Genomic DNA, 17324 nt, shown 5'->3' with positions numbered 1-17324 from the left:
TTCCTCAGGCTACAGGAGGAAAGAGTTGGCATTCAGGACGAAAGGTGTAGGTGTAATTTTTTTTTTTACTTCCTTGCTTGCAGGCAGGTTTGGATTTGTGAGCAGCAGAACGCTGGATGGGTCACATTCTCAAAATTAAGAGCTGGATACTGAGTGGAATACTTTTTTTGGAGTGGAATCCTCCTTCACACCACCTCTGCCTGCCAGGAGATTTAAAGGTGAGCCATGCGGTTGATTCCTGCTACAGCCTGGCTCTTGGGCAACTAACTTGTTGATTAGCAAGTTGAAGTTTTACGTTTGAACCTTTTTCTTTAATTACACCGATCACAGTGTGTCATACCACCGTTTCTTGAGAAGGAGCGAGGCTCGTTAATGCTGCTCTTTCTCTGCATTGATCTGAAAACATGGGGAAATTAGCGGCAGCCTTAACAAAACCATGGGAAATAAGTGCGTGGTGAATTTCCTCCACAAATCCCTGACAGCCCCACCACCGCCGCCGCCTGATCCCCTATGCCACTTTGTCTTTTCCGGTGTGAGCCCAAGGCTCAGTCTCTCAGGTAAATCTGATGCCGCTAATCGAGTCCTAATTGGGTTCCCGCTCCGCCATGGAGTTTTGGGGTTTTTGAGCTGCTTAAAGCCTCACATGAAAGAGTGTGTGGGGTGGAGTGTGTGTGTGTGTGTGTGTGTGTGTGTGTGTCTCTGGCCAACCCTGGTAAGAGTAAGTGAGTCTAGAGCCCTTTTGGTGAACGTGTGCGTGCGTGCTTGCGTGTGTAGTGTTGGCGACTTTGCCTGTGTGTGTATCTGTGTGTATGTGACGGTGTGAGCGACTATGGGCTCTGTGCGTACATGTGTGTTATTCGAAGGCCCATCTGTGGAGGTCTTGAGTGATGGATGGTGATTGACAGAGGGTGTGAGGTGTGAGGTGTGTGAAAGAGGAGGAGTAGGAGGATGAAGATGAGAGGCAGTGGAATGGGGGAGGGTGTCGGAAGGAGACTGGGATGGGAAACTTGCCTCCCATCTGTGTGTGTGCGTGTGTGCGTGCGTGCGTGCGTGCGTGCGTGCGAGCGTGCGTGCGTGTGTGTGTGAATTTAGGTGGTAGAGCAGTCTGGCTAATGGAATACTGGGGACTTGAAGGGTCCTCTCTCTTGCTACTCCTCGATCACCACACCTCACCTCTCCCTCCACACAGGGTACCTCTGGGTGAAGTGTGACACATCTGAGGGCATTCTGCAGTTTCTGTCAGTGTTTAGATTCAACATGTGCACCAGACAAGTCAGGGACAAAAATGATTGCAGTGGATTGGAGTAGGTTTTGCAAAACCTTCGTTACTGGCAGCAAGTGTGTTTTAACAATACTAAGAGAGAATTCGGTATGAAATGAAAAGTGGATGAGTGGATCATTCACTACGTTGCTTTCTTCCAATTGGCCTTGCAAACGAGTCTACTAATGCTGTAAGTGGGTGATTAGTGAATAAAAGCACAACACAACTGTCAGTGGAAAATTTTGAAAAACCCTCAACAGCAAAGGAAAAAAAAACACTCTTCATAAATGTTGCTAATCTACCTGCCTCATTTTCTTTGTCCTTTTAACTCCATCTAGTGTAGTTTCAACAAAACAGCACCTGTCACTGTGATACAGATGTAATGAATGGAAATCAAATCGCAAAGTGAATGAATTTGCATGTACTGTAAACATACCTGCTATTTGCAGATAGAAAAAATAGATGTTACGGTAACATTTTTGTATTGCACTCAAACTCTTTACTGAGGGGCTCTCTGTTCATAATGTCTGTCCGGACAAATTACAGGTAATAAAGAGGGAGCAACTCAATGCCACTGGAGTAAACAGGCAACTAATGTCATTTGCAATAATCAATTCTGAGTGGAATGTTTCAATTGTTACATTTTTTTCATTAAACCCACAACCGGTGTGCACTTCTGTAAAAATACCAATCCGCAGCCAATGATCAGCCATCGGTAAGCATGTGGATGGACAAACTCACTGGTGATTGTACACCTTTCACATCATAGCAGTACCTGAGATCTCACCCAATGCTTTATGCAAATTTGATGTGTTTTCTACACAGCAGCATTGTGCAGTAAACTAAGGTGTTTATACCTTCATGGCATGATATGCTGCTTCTCGCAAATCACAGATAATGTGCTTTCGGACAGCAATTTCCTGTTTCTGCATCCTCCTCTTCTTTTCGATGTAAGCGCAGTAGTAAGGGAGGGCGGCTGCCGCTCTTGTGAGTGTGCATGACTATTTGCCTCTGCACTCTGTTTATGACGGTTCAACTTTTTTGCTTTGTGACCATGGCAACCGCAAAAACTACAGTGAGGGATATTATTTTGAGGGCGTCTGTGATATCTCAGGGACACATCCGCAAAGAACAGAGATATGGTGATGGAGTTAAATCAGCTGATTAGCTGGTCTGAGACATAGACTGTGTACAAAAAATGAAACCAACACATGTTGGATACAGCCCATGCCATGGATATTGGACAGCAGCTGGTACCTGGTAGCTGGAAGCCCAGCGGCCCAGCTTGGGTTGGGGTCCCACATCTGATGGTTGGGTTCCTTGTTAGCTAAAAAACCCAAAGTAATTAACCTCCTTATGCATATCTTCTCAAGCCTTTGTCTCTAATCCACCAGTTATGGATTGTTTTGATGTTCACACAGGCTTCTATTTTTTTTTTAACAACCAAATTAAGGCTGTGCATATTAACTCTTTGATATATGAAACAAAATACAGTGGAAACCACTTGTAGTGATGATGCCTGTTTGAGTAAAAAAAACAAAAACTGATCCATCTTGGCTGATTTTTCAGTTTTCAATGTTGCATATATTACCTTCATCATTTCATCATCTTTTAGTTTTTCAAACAATTCCTGGACTGTTCTGTTGTTTTACGTCTTGTTTTCCCACGAGGAGGGTGCTAGTCCTCATCAAACTCCTTGGCAACTACATGTTTATGTAGTATCACTTGACATCATTGTGTTATGCACTCTGATGGGATCAGTGATCAATATCAGTAATGTTTGCGAACACAGCAAGAAAAACAACAATGGAAACAAAAATGCGACATATCGTAACCGCTGAACATCAGCATATGAGCATTGTCATTGCAAGTGTGATAACATGTACGTCGTGCTCCCTCCGGAAATGACGATTGCAACATGTGACGATGATCGTCTTCTGACAAAATATATCCGCTGACTGGTTTGCTCACTTGACTCAAAAAAGAACATTGTACTTATGTGTCTGTGGTTTGCCCCCTGTGTCATGTGACATATGGAAATTTGAGGATAATGTATCCTCACTGCCCGGCCACCATTTCCACAAATTCGAAAATATGTCAGTGCTCCCTCCTCTTCTGCTACTCAGTCAAGATCAGTCATTTAGGGTGACAAGTGTCAATTTTACTGTTTTTAGTCGACCAAATGATCTTGCACTGCTGCTTTTAAATTGATATCATCCGTTGTATTTCCAAAACTCCATTACAAAACTGGAAGACACATCTGGGAATAAATAATAAATTACACGCAGGGCACAGACAAATGTTTCAAGGTCATATATATATATATATATATACATATGCGATATTTACTGCCACTAGATGATGCACCAGCACCAGCATCTCAGACCCAACAAAATGCCACACCTCCCGCTTCCCTTTGGCCACCACTCTGCCCTCCCATCTTTGCAAGGTGCTGCAAAACCCTAGTGAAAGGGGCCCCTAAACACACAGCGAGCGAGCAACATTATGTACCCGTCAAAGTTACTTGTGCATCAAGAAAAAGAAAAGCCACTTTAAAGTCAAGCTGGAGCCCTTTAACAGCATATAGGGCTGTCCAGCTCCTAAAAGCCTGACCAATATTGACTGTGGTATTATCTCTTTCTTCGTCCGAGACCTATTAGCCAAAAAACAACATGCAGTGCGGTGGCAATTCTTTGTTTGCAGCTTTATTCCTTTTTAACGTCCCATTTATTTAGCCCATGTGTATATAGGTATATATATAATTTTCTGAATATATTCAAAACAGACTTTGCAAATGTAAACTTGACAAGTGAGTGTAGTTTTCGATGTATGCTTGAATTTCACTATCATAATGTACGTAAAGGCTTATTCAATGAACATCTTCAGCTGCTAAGAAGAACAAGCAGTGTTCTTCAACTACCTGCTGTGGCTTCTTCATGGCTCCAGGTCATGTGATGGATTAACCGGTGTCTGATACCTGCTGACAACTTGAAAGAAAATACCTGGTAAAAGACCCAGCACGATTATTTCCTGATCAAACGGCAATAGCCATTATCCCGTTAGTGCTAACATCAAGTACAAGGCAATACAGTTACACACTGACATGGTGGCTTTATTCAGAGGCCACAACAAGCCCCCTCCAAGTGTTTTGCTAGAATGATCCAGAATTTCTCAATCTGCGTTTTTCATTTTATTTATTTCTGCCCCCTTCATCGTTGCTGCTGGCCTGTGATAACACCCAGGGTGTTCGTGGAATTCGATTGCAACTACAGGAACAGATTTTCCCAACCACTGCCTGCGTGTAAAGCAAGCGCCCCGGTCCCTGTTTAGGTGTCCCTCCCCCAACAAACCCCACCCTGTTGGGAATGTAAAAAGATGATGCATTTGGCAATCAATGGTTGCAACATCCGTGTGCTGTTATCCCTCATTTCTGCTGGGGCCTCAGTGTGATTTACTGACATTCCACAGGCTTAATAACCAACACAGTGCACCACTGGGGGAGGGAGGTGTGTGTGTGTGTGTGTGTGTGTGTGCATTTGTTTTATGCATGTGTTTGAATGCATGTTTGTTTTCAGACAATGCGTGTGTGTTCAGCATGTTCGCAATGCGGAGCAGGGGAATTAAGAGTGTGTATCTGCATGATAGAAAATGCTTGAGGCCCCCACGATCCCATCCACCGCTTACACCTCTGGGAATAGGGATGTATGTGTCGAAATTTTAATTTTGGTTTAACAATCTGTTTCATTCAACAGGGCAAGGCGCTCCCCATGAACGTTACCTTGGTGTGGCGGCATTTTAAACACAGTGAAATTGAGCCGCGTCCCGGCGCCGGGTGTATATCACTTAGGCAATTACAACCTTCACAGATCTATTGGTAGTAAAACAGAGGTTTATGAAGCGCGAGCAAGGGGAAAATGGTAACAGAGAAGAGGTGTTTGGTGTGGAGGGGCGAGGCGTGGTGTGCTGGGGGAAGAGGGTTAGGCTGTTGGATTCATCATGAATCCTGTTGTCACATCTCATTTTGACCCCTTAACCTCTGTCGGGTTTGTCTCAGTCGACTGTGCCTTGTGTGTATTCAAGAGGCCCACATGAATTAAAAATTCATATGTAAAATAAATCAACTTTCCATCTTTGTGAATTGAGATTTCACAGCCCTGATCTCTCCTCCCAAATGTTCCCCTTGCTTGCTCTCCTTAACATGCAAAAAACCTGGTAAAAATAAATAAATAGAGATGCAATCACCCCCTTCCAACTTTGCCTCCTCCCTCCTTCCCTTTCCTGTGATCCACCAAAGCCATAATGAGATTTGATGTTAATCCCGACACAATATCACAAGATTATGCGCCGTCATAATGCTACACACAGGCACCGCCGACGGTGGAGAATGGGTTTGGCGCGTGCAGAGGAGGCTTGGCTGAGTGAAAGCACATTAATGTAATCTAAGTGTAATTGAGTGGTAATGCAGCTTGTATGTAGACAAATGGAAAAGCGGGAAGGCTTTTTTTCCCCCTTTTTCTTTGTGTTTAATCTTCAATATCAGACAAGCCCAGGGAGGGAGAGCAGCGACAACATGATGAGAGAGAGAGAGAGAGAGAGAGAGAGACTGAGGGCGAGAAGCCTGGGAGGGAGGAAGACAGAGATTATTTATCTCCAAAACTGATGTTAAATTCTTAATTCTTAAAGTAAGAGTGGACTATGCAGTGTTTTTTTCACCCATAAGTTCTAAAATGAAAAACTGCATATTGTCAAAAACATACATTTTATTAATGGATATTTAAATGACATGATTCTTACACATCTCTTAGAATTTAAATTGCTTTGTGGAAAATAATCACCTTTAAAACACTTTTTATACTTCTGTTTTAGTTATTGTGTACATGTTAGTATCTTATGATTTGTTAGTTATATTACAAAGTGGTGTATGTATGAACCAACTAGGCAGAAACAAGTCAAAACCACAGAGGGCCACATGGGGTGTGCATCTCACACTTTAGTTCATTGTCCCACCGACCTAATACGATCTCCTTTAACTCTAAAGCTGTTTTCTGACAGCTTTCACATGGAAAATGTACTGAATCCAATTTTGCAGACTTTTTTTTGGAGTTGGCCTTTCAAATACGACGAAGACATCAGGGGATTTCTCCGAGTCCGACATGTTCCAACAAGTCCTCCAACTAATATGACAGACTGTCTTATGTGCTAAAAACGGCCATATTGACCATTTCCTAAGATAGCCCCTTAACTGGTGACAGTAGGTAGGCCACAAATATTTCTTCGCCTTTACTAACGCATGGTTAATAACCTTGTTAAGGAAAGGGTCAGATTAGAAGACCTGATCAACAGTCATTGTGTGACAAGGCTACAGTATCACCACCGGCAGAGAAACCACCAGTGTTCGTCCAGAAGCATCAACTGGCACAGAAAAGGGCAGAGGCCCCACGTAATTATCATCAGCATAGAAAGTAAATAACCTTGACAGGCTGCTAAAGCTTGCTGCAGTATTCTAAATGTAACATTAGCATGCATGAATATATGCCTCTTTCCACAAAATACACCACAGGGTGGTTACATGCCAGATGTGCTGCACTGACGCAGAAACTTGGAGATTACTGCAGTGGTCCTGATAAAAGCTGTCAACACAGGATGCAATCAGTTTGATCAGACCAATGGGACTATGAAAAGAGACTCTTGTTTTTTCCTTTCTTGTGGAGAATTATATGATAACAATGTGACACATTGTCCACCCAAAGAACTCCATCTGCTCCTCTAAAAAGCTGTCACTGGTTCCCCAAACATCAGCATAAAACCGCCTTGAACACACGGTAACAGTGTGAAACGTTGTACCTTGAAACTGTTGTTAATACCTGCAGCTTCATTACAAACTCATCCACCACCGTTATGAAATCCATGGTTCTAACCAGATCGCTGGAGCCAATAGGTAATTCTGCTCTCGGAGCTCTTTGGAAAGCTAACATTTTTTATTCATTGTGCTCATTTAAATTTTGGTGTGACTGGGCCTCCATAAGGCAGACAAGCCATGAATTAATGTCAAAGATGATGAAATAAACATATCCACCATATTTTTAGCTCCGCTAGATGATCAGGTTTACACTCCAGCTACAGGAGTTGTGTTGCTGTTCTGTAATCCAGTGATGATTAGCTCGTTCCCTGCGGCTGCAAAAGTCTTAATAGCTTTCATTATCAATGTCAAGTACATTTGTTTTGAATTGTTTAATATTTCTGTTTTGTTTGAGTGAGGAATCTTGCCGCAAGTGTGAGATTTAAAAATCCTCCATAAGGCAGACAAGCCATGAATTAATGTCAAAGATGATGAAATAAACATATCCACCATATTTTTAGCTCCGCTAGATGATCAGGTTTACACTCCAGCTACAGGAGTTGTGTTGCTGTTCTGTAATCCAGTGATGATTAGCTCGTTCCCTGCGGCTGCAAAAGTCTTAATAGCTTTCATTATCAATGTCAAGTACATTTGTTTTGAATTGTTTAATATTTCTGTTTTGTTTGAGTGAGGAATCTCGCCGCAAGTGTGAGATTTAAAAATCCCAAGTGAGCGAGGATGCTTGGCAGGTGCCGTTTTAGCTGTGAGGGTACTGATATCATTCCTGAATCATTTTGCTGCAACCAGCCAAATAGCGTGTCATCTCGGAAAACAATAAACAGCGTGGTGCCAGGAAAATGTCAGACTCCGGTAAGTGTGTGGAACAGAACAAACTGTGCAAAGTTGACACTGCTACATGCATTCGTCAAGCTAATGAGCTGCTGCTTCACATGTCAGCCTTCACCTACACATTAGTGATTACCCTATTAAAGAGAGCCAGGATACCTGGAGCTGTGTACACAAAAGCACACACACGCTTAAGCTGGCACCTTCTCTCCTCAGTTACCGTGACAGCAGACTTTGTTTTTGCATTTCATGCGGATTGTTAGTTATATCTAGTTATTCCTATATTTAACCTGTATCGGCCTACCAAGGTATTCATTGAATGACAAAGTTCCAGCCATCTTTGAGCTGCACCATCAACGCCCATGAGTACATGGAGTGGATTTGAAGTTGAGGTTCTTTGGAACTAGAAGAGAGAATAAAGTTAGGCCTTAATTGCGTATTATTGCACCTTGTGGTTTTAGGCACTGGCATACTTTCATGTTCCTGATATTTATGGCCGTTATAGCCTGCCTTCCTTGCACTTAGTGGCCTTTCCTGACCTTAGAATATGTGCTGGAAGTAATATTAAAGACATTTCGTGGACCAACCACAACAGCGTGCTCAGTATCTAGATGTTCAATTTGGCTGAGGCAGCAAACTGTAAAGCAAACACAATACTCTCCCATTCAGAGCCCAAATGTCCAGAGACTGGGAAGATTCATAGTGGTTGGCATCATAGAGGACCTCCTACCATACATTAGTACTGCACGCAAACATACACATTTCCCATACACGCTTGTGGCCTCTGCAGTCTTGTTTATGTTAATACAACAATACACATTTTGCACATCATTAATATTTACTGTAGCGTCTGGTTTCTTTGTTCTCCCATATGGTCCACATTGCTGTACTATGCGTACTCTGGTGTACTTATTCAGTCTCCTTTTTTTGTTGGGGGTTAATTTTTTATATTTAGCTTTCATTTTCTATTAATGTTACTTTCACTTCCTTTCACAACACCATAGTATAACTGTCCCCCGACCTTTTGGTTGTAACTGCCACATTCTTGCGTATGTATAAATGCAGAATATAACATGGTGTACATTAGAATTAATTTAGCATTTTGAAAAATAAAACTCTTGTGCCCACTCCTGTATATTGTGAAAGTGTTTTGTGCTGAAGCTTTGACAGAAGAGCTTCAGAGTGGTCACTTTAGTCCCCAAAGTGCTATAATGTGTATCAACTGTAATGTGGATCCCTATTGGATTTATCGGATTCATCAGTATTATTAATGGCCCATTGTCAAGCCCATTGAGGAATGGCAAGTCTATTACAAATCTCTTAATTGATGAAATATTCCCATTACCCTAATTCTGTCCAGTGGTTACCATACAGTAGCCACTTGCTCACTGCTACCATGCAGATATGTATATTGTAATATTATTTCCAATTATATGTACCGTAAAAATGTGATAAATGTGTATCATTTTATTAGTGTTTTTAGGAATTGAGTGGCACTGTAATGCTAGTGTAATCATATTAAAAGATGAATGCTCAAATAATTCTACATACCATGCTTCATATTTTAGCCAACCGTTGCGAGTAGTGTGATGTGGATAGTGCGTGTGGGAATGATAGTTCACAACATAAATGAGTCTTAGCAACCATATCACATATGTTTTGATTGGCCAAGCAGAGGCTGATAAAATGAGGTTTACGTTGAAATAATGCCATTAGGGCATTATAGCATTTTAATGTAATGGTGGGGCATTCTTTATGTTTGACCTTTGACCTATTGAGGTGATAATTTACAGCGCATGCTTCCCCCAACTGTTCTGCTCTCCCTGAGGAAATCAGCCTGGATCTATGGCCATCATTTACATCTCCTCGAATTAAAGCAGCACTGTGTAGTTACGGGCCGAGGCCTCATGAATCAAACTTTATTGACCACTTGGTGAGTTACAGACACCCGTTGAATACAAAGTGCTTGTGAAAGGCCAGTGGGTGGGGGTAAATGTCGAACAGCTGTAGAGATTGAAGGTGGGATTACCACCACTACACACCAGGCTGCGATGAAACTGCAGCGGCTGTTGCTCATATGCAGTTTATGGAGATTTGCCTCCAATAAAATTCTTTACAACCAATGGGATTTGAATCTCAAATGAATGTTTCGTTAAACAATAAATATAGAAACAGGTTTGACAAAGTTTTATTCAATTTCTGATGACTTCAGTAGGTGTTTTGCAACTCAAATCTCTTTTCTTTCACAGCAAACACCTAATATGGATCATATTTCTTAGTGTGACTCTGTTTCTCCATTGAGTCTAAATTACGTGTTTCAGTTAGTTAAATGGACTGGCACTGCATTACAATTTCATATCACCTTATATAGTTACCACATACTGTCATAACAGTTATTTGTTGAGCTTTTTAGAAATTATATTAATTGAATATGACGCCAGGTCTGTCGCCCGTTGCCATGGTGCGTGACGCCTCCTTCTTCTTCTTGTGGCGATTCCAGTGGTGAAGACAGTGTTTTGTCAACAGCGACACCCTCTGGTTAGCAGAAGACTGCACTTTGCTAGACGTGCCTGAAGCGCGAGTATAAACTAGTTTGGCGCTGCGGGGACGTCACAGCCGCTGGCGCGCACGGACCGATGCGTCGAGCATAAATCCAGCATCATAGTGGCCAAGTAAAGACAGAAGTAGTGGGTTCGGAGATCACACCGCTGTTACCGATCCAGCTTCAGACTGAGTTAAGACCTATACAAAAATTGCCTTTTTCATGACAGTGTATTCATTTTTTCATTCATGTACCTATTAAATCATTCATTGCTGCATTTATCAATGAATCTATTCTTGTGTCATTTTCTGTCCTACCGCTGTAGGGGGTTTGACTCTTAATTGCACCAACTAGTACACCTGTGATTGGTAATTTTACTCAGCTGTAACTAATTAGCACTAATTATCTGAGGGGGTCCAAAATACCAGGAGAGAAACAATCCTGTATATTTTCTTGAGAAGACGCAGCGCGGCCTTGTGCCGTGTTGTCCTTTTTGTTCCAAAAGACCAACAGAGTGTGGTGAGTCTTTTTCGTCGCTTGCCTCGCGGCAATTTGAGAAAGGTTGCTGATATGTTACGCTGGTTGTTGAGTTGTGTAGTAAACGCCGGAGAGTTTTGGGACCGAGTTGTCGGAGTTGTACTTGAACTTCTAAGTACTTCGTATCATTTTGTTTCAGGCTCATGAACTTAAAAGCTCTACATAAGGACCCAGTAATGTAATGTTATGGGGCTGCAAAGCAGTACGTTTGTATTTCCAAAAAAATTGCGTTTGCTATAGCAACTACAGTACAGAACTAGCAACAGTTGTAAGTTGGTTTAAAAACATTTTCAGCCATGGCTTGCATGGAGCAATACCACCACTTTTGAAGACCATGACCATGGATAATTTAGAGTTTGGATATAGGCCAATAATTTAAATGTGGTGTGGTCTAAATTGTTATTTTTTTCTGTTGCAAACTACCTAATAAGAAATTGACTTTAGACTGAAAGGTTGTACAAAGGAACACGCAAATAACTGTATTGTTTTATCAGATTCAGTTTTATCAAAACAGCATTATGCTCCGTAGAAACAGATTTAATTTAATACTCCATTTAAGATGCTCTTGTTTGTAGGATCCTGGTAGCGTGTACATGCTGACTCACTATCATGGCCAGTGGAGACACAACCGCTCCTAATGTTATTAGTAACACCTTGCTTTTCCTATTATGACATGTCAAAACATCTGCGGTAAAATAGACCTTACTGTCTCATTTGAATTTGCAACATTTGTAAGAACAATTGCAAAGCTATTCAACAACAAACAGTGAATATATACTACACTTCCACACCAACAGCAGCTTTTTAGGTCATTATTCTTGGGCAGTTTGCCATTGGAGTTTTCTTGGCCTTCATCTCAGGAAAGCTCGTTAAATTGAAATCACAGAGCTTTAGCTGCTTTACTGATGCTTAGAGAGAGACATGGGGTGAGTAAGGAGGATATGGGGCCCCTGGATACATTTTGTTTGGATAATGGTGGTAATTTTAATTCATGAAAATTGCCTCAGAGTTGTGATTTGTACATGGAACTTTTGATGGTAAGACAACTGTATTTCATATGTTTATCAGATTGATAAATCAAGGAGTGATGTTGCATCATGTACAGCTTGTTAAGCCCAATGAGGAAAATCCTGATTTTTGAATATGTGCTATACAAATAATATTTGATTGATTGGTTGATTGAAGTGAACAAATTACCTGCTTACAGTATGTTTTCTACTTGTAGAACTGTCTAGAAATATTGTTATGTTATGAAATCCTTTTGGTCTAGTTTTTCCGTTGCATTGTACAAGATCCAGTGCAGCAATCTCTTGTCAGGAGATGTTTTTTCCTTTCTTCCGCAGAGTCCTTCAATAAGGGTGCTCTGTACCTGCTGTTGCTTGTCAGGCAAAGCAGATGGAGAATGACCCCTGAACCCAGTGGCCTACATTGGAGGCCATCTTGTCACTCTGTGACAGTGAATGCCAGCCAACCCTTTCCTTGCAGCAAACAAAGTATGCCATGCTGTCCCCCATGCGGTTCCATTGCTGCTTTTGTAATATTCAAGAAGAAAAAAGCAAATTAGCTCTCATGCAGTATGCATTAGTTTAGAAAGTCCCTGATTTAATTCCACAGCTGAGGGAAATGGGGAAGTCTAGGAGCAATACAGCTGTGCTTTTCGCAACTTTTGCATTTCTGGAATGCAGTGTTAATGCCTAACACAAAAATGTTGTTGTTTCCAGTCTTTAGAGTGCACTGGCTTAATCTTTCTCATCACCTATTGCTGCAAATATTCCCACTACGTTGCTTATTGTTTGAGGCTACTACATAATGGAAAAGCATCCCCACGGTACTTGAAAGGAGTGCTTTTCACAGCTTATTGCTAGCAGCTAACACTGAGTTTGAGTGGAAAATCTCATTGGGCCCCATCACACGCTTTATGATAACCCCTAAGAACCAATTCAGAGTTAGCAGTACTTGACATGATTGCCCTCAAGTAACTGACAGGGTTGCAGTGGTACACAGCCCTCTGCAGCACGGGTGAGTGTTTAGTGGCAAAGAAAACTGTTAAGATCTGGACGGTGTTAAGAGACGGCGGAGAACGCAAGTCGGGTTTCCCAATGGTCTGCCGGTGGCTGGGGAGGCTGTTATCTGCAATGACTCGTCTCACTGTGCGTTTACCTTGAGGGATTATTGGAGTGTTTTAATGACCAACTCGTCAGCTGAATTGTGCAGAGAGGTATTGATTTTAGTGACAATGCAATTGTATTTCTGTGTATGGGGGAACTATATTTAGGACTGTATACTGCATTTTCAATAGAGTAGAGTGAGTCTGTCTCTATGATTGTCCTCAGAACAAAATCTTTATAAACAGATTATCCAGAAACTTTCCATCATCATAAGTAATTTAATTAGTTATTTAATTTAGATCACAAATTGTCTCAAACATACTTCACTCACATTGCCTTATATAACTTTTGGTTTATTCTTATATTCTTATGAATTGCATGGCTGTTCATATAACGCTGCCAGCAAATTGACAGTTGTAGTCCACAGTGAAACATCATAGGATGGATTACCATGCAGTTTGTTGAAAATGCCTCCTCTACTGTGATTATCAGGTCAAAATACCAAATTGTCCAGTAATTTGTTATTTTCCATTTCAGATGTTTTTTCAACTTGCATGCTTAACTGAAACACTGAATTAATTGATGGATATTAAAAAAAGCTAATGTTTTACACAGGTAACAGCTATATAAGAGGTATACAAGCATTCACTGCTTAAACAATGAATGTATTTTGTTTAAAATAATTTTCCATTATTTCATGTGAACCTTTTTCTGATGCCCTTCTCTGGTCATTTTTTTTACATAAAATTATTATATTAAATTTTCTTGTTTTTGTTTTTGGTTTAATTAATACTGATCATTGCACCCTCGCCGAGCCAATAGCATATCTATACAGTTTTATTCTTGTCTTGGAAGAGAAAAGGACAAACATTTTTAAAGTATTTGTTTTTACTACATTTAATCATAACCCCATTAACCTTTATTTTGCTTTCAATATCAGCCACATAAATTAATGTATTGAAGTTTTTTTCTCCTGTTATTGCTTTTAATTTGCTGTAAAACTGTCAGCAACTTGTTCAATTCTAGGGCTATAACTGACATGATTCGCTGGTTGACAATTGTTTGGTGATGATAATGTAGCTTTGATTAAAAATGGATAAATAATTAAATAAATTGCCTTATGTAAACTGAAAGTGGCCTGCAACAGCAATCATTACTGTCAAGGGAAACATTTAAGCTTTGCTGAAAAACATTGAATAATTTACCTACACTGCTTGCAGTAAGATATGGACCACTCACCAGCTGGTTTGGAGTTCCGGTCACAAATCACGGTTTAACTCCACCGTTTTGAAAGGCAGACGCTGCGCTGCGCAGGATGCTAGTAACCCAAATAGACAAGTTGACCCCTTGTAACAGTCCACAGAGGGACCAGCCACAGATCCTGTGGTTATGTTTCCATGCCTGGACCCTTCCTAGGGTGCGAGTTTACCCAACCTCAGCATGACCCAATCCTTCCCTTTCCATGTTTTGGTGAAAATAGGTTTGTAGAAAAAAAAGACAACAATCACTCAACACAGAACAAACAGCATGTAGTAGAGGCCTCTCAGTCTCTCTCTGTCTCTGAGCACCATGGCAACATTCACTTTGATATGCAGATGCCCCCACCATTTGTACAGTGAATCACCAATGGGAATGTTGACTTTTTGGAGAGGTTGTGAGCTTTTGCATTAATTGTGGAGCTAAATCTATACTTCTCCTTTTTGCTTTTTGTGAATTTGAATCATAGCATGTGTTGTCTCTCTCCTTTCCCCAGATATGAAGTGAAGATTGTGTGCTGGAACCAGGGATTGCACTCTGAGGAAGAAGCTGTAATCCTAATGTAAACTACACAACCTGCAGCCTGAAAATCCTCATCAGTAATCTCTTTGCTCTAGTCATCATAATGATTCTTTGTTGGTAGCCTCCCGCTACCTGTTTGGCATTTGCCCCTTTTAACAAAGGATTTCAAGTGCTGATAACCCTCAAGAGACACACTTTACTACTATTACCTGCCATGGATCTCCTGTGTCCGGGTGAAGGCGTGAGCCGGACACAGGCCTTTGTCGGCAAACTGTAGCCATCTGGATTCACTTCAACTAAATTCCTGCGATTTTATTCTGGAGTTATTCTTTATTTGGACCCGGGATGGATGTACCGGAAGCCAGCAAGCATGGCAAGAAGTCAACAAGTCAAAAGCTGGAGGATCAGAAAAAGGTAGGAAAAACTTTGTTGTGTTTTTTCCTTTCTGCTTCAAATTGCTCTTCTTTCATCTCCTTGTTGTGTGTGCGTGCTGCTTTTTCAAGATGTTTTCCAGTTGTACGTATGTGGAACCAAGGGATGAATGTTTGTTTATTGGCTGGCTTATTTTTCTTTTTACAAAAGGGAAAATATGTTCGTCCAATTGCTGCTGTTGTCTGAATTCCCAGTGGCTTCTTTGCTCCATATTTCTTAATAGCTATTTATAAAGATGATGGGGGGAAAGGTGGGCTTTTGGTTCCCCCTCCAGTCTTTCATCTTGGCTGATGTGGAGTGGTGTGGAAGTGGGCAGGGCCCACCCCAGCCCCCTCCTGGGAATTCATATTTACTCTCTGTTTGAGATGCTTTTTATGTTTGCTCCACTGGGCATAGGAAGAGTATATTATCTTTAAAAATGAGACAAATGTTTTTTTTCTTTCTGTAAGGAAATATCACGTGCAGCAATGGTCTCTTGTTCCCCTGTGGAAGGCAGAGTTAGGTTAGATAATGCTGACTTTAGAGGAGGCTGGTTTTGAGTCTGACTGAATGCAGTCCTGGGACCTCGACAGGGTCCAGTTCATCTGTGGCAGTGATTGCACAGGCGTTAGACAGAGTTCAGTCTGGTGGCACAGTGCCATTTGAGGACAGCAAGAATAGCCTCTGTCTTCCTGGTCAATAAAAAGCTGTCTCACTTCAAAAGTCACATGGCCACATGCCGTATGTACACACAATTGAATTACACTTAGCTGCACACAATGCAAAAGGCAGAGAACAAGAACTCACTGAGAGAGGATCTGTTTCAGTCTTTATAGTCACCTGCATATAGACTGAGACATACACGCTTACTAAAATTAATGAAATAGACACACACACACACACACATACACTTGAGTGCAGTGAACTTGCAGTAATACATCAAGTCTGACATTTCTCGCAGTACAAGGATCCTATAAAAAAGGTGATTGTACTTTATTATTTTTTGTTTCCTTTTAGACCTTGGTGCCATCTGGGAGTATTCTTCTTTGTTACTCTTTAAAGCCACACAGAGACACGTTGCTGCTGGTGCTACCAGGCAAAAACATTGTATACCCTTTCAGAGAAGGCAATGGAAGGAAGGCTCTGCAGTAGATGTAACGAACAAAAGTGTTCATGTGATCACTCCAAAAATCCTTGTGTTATTAAAGTTATTCCTTGTGGTTCACTTAGATGAGCCATGATAACCATTTTTTCTGCTGTGTTAAGTCTCACTTGTAGACCTTTACACTTTACAAACGCACACGCACACGCACACACACACACACACATACACACACACACACACACACACACACACACACACACACACAAACATTCAACAACAAAACAAGCCCATGTACTGTGCGCAATATTTCCCAACAACATATTCTACAGTGGAGCTATGAAATGGAAGGTGGTTTCTGGGTGAAGGGGCCCTCCTTTGAAATTGAAATTCAGCAAAGAGTGACATCAAATATTCATCGGTAGGGGAATTGATTCGGTGCACTTTGGCTAATGTTTTGGTGGGAAGATGTGTAATGCCAAAAGATAAGCTCTCCCTCTCTCACTCACTCCTTCCTTCTCTCCTGACTACTGCCTTTAGCTAGGAGACAAATGGTTTTGGGCAAAAATATCTTCTTGGAAGACTTTTAATAGCCCTGGCAATGTTTCTGTGGTTTCACTGGGACGTAAGCTGTAATTGCTTGACATGATGGGTTATGTCCCGTCCTGTCCCGGTTAAGTCTCATAGTGGCTTCGCTCTGTCAGCCTTTATAGTTGAACACAGCAGAAATGCTGTACTTACATCATGTCTGCAAAGATGAGGACAGTCTGTCTATTAACAGTCAGTTATCATCTCACCTGATTTTCACAATTCACCTTTACCAAATAGGGGGTTTTGTATGCGAGGTGCAAACCCTGCAATGCAAGCCGACCTGGTGGTACGCAGAAAGTGATGACACA

The 17324-nt window shown here is 41.3% G+C and overlaps 1 long non-coding RNA gene across 1 annotated transcript in view; it reads left to right on the top strand.

The window, feature by feature from the left end:
- Positions 1 to 15320, top strand: part of LOC124850869 — a 94478-nt gene extending 79158 nt beyond the window's left edge. Inside the window, exon 3 of the long non-coding RNA XR_007031931.1 lies at positions 14887 to 15320. This is a non-coding gene — a long non-coding RNA (uncharacterized LOC124850869). The remainder of the gene's footprint in view (positions 1 to 14886) is intronic.
- Positions 15321 to 17324: the final 2004 nt, after the last annotated feature.

This window comes from Scophthalmus maximus, chromosome 12 (genome assembly GCF_022379125.1).
Source record: "Scophthalmus maximus strain ysfricsl-2021 chromosome 12, ASM2237912v1, whole genome shotgun sequence".
NCBI classification, from domain to species: Eukaryota; Metazoa; Chordata; class Actinopteri; order Pleuronectiformes; family Scophthalmidae; genus Scophthalmus; species Scophthalmus maximus.
Note: the sequence above shows the minus strand (reverse complement) of the source record. Positions and strands in the feature narration are given on the sequence as shown.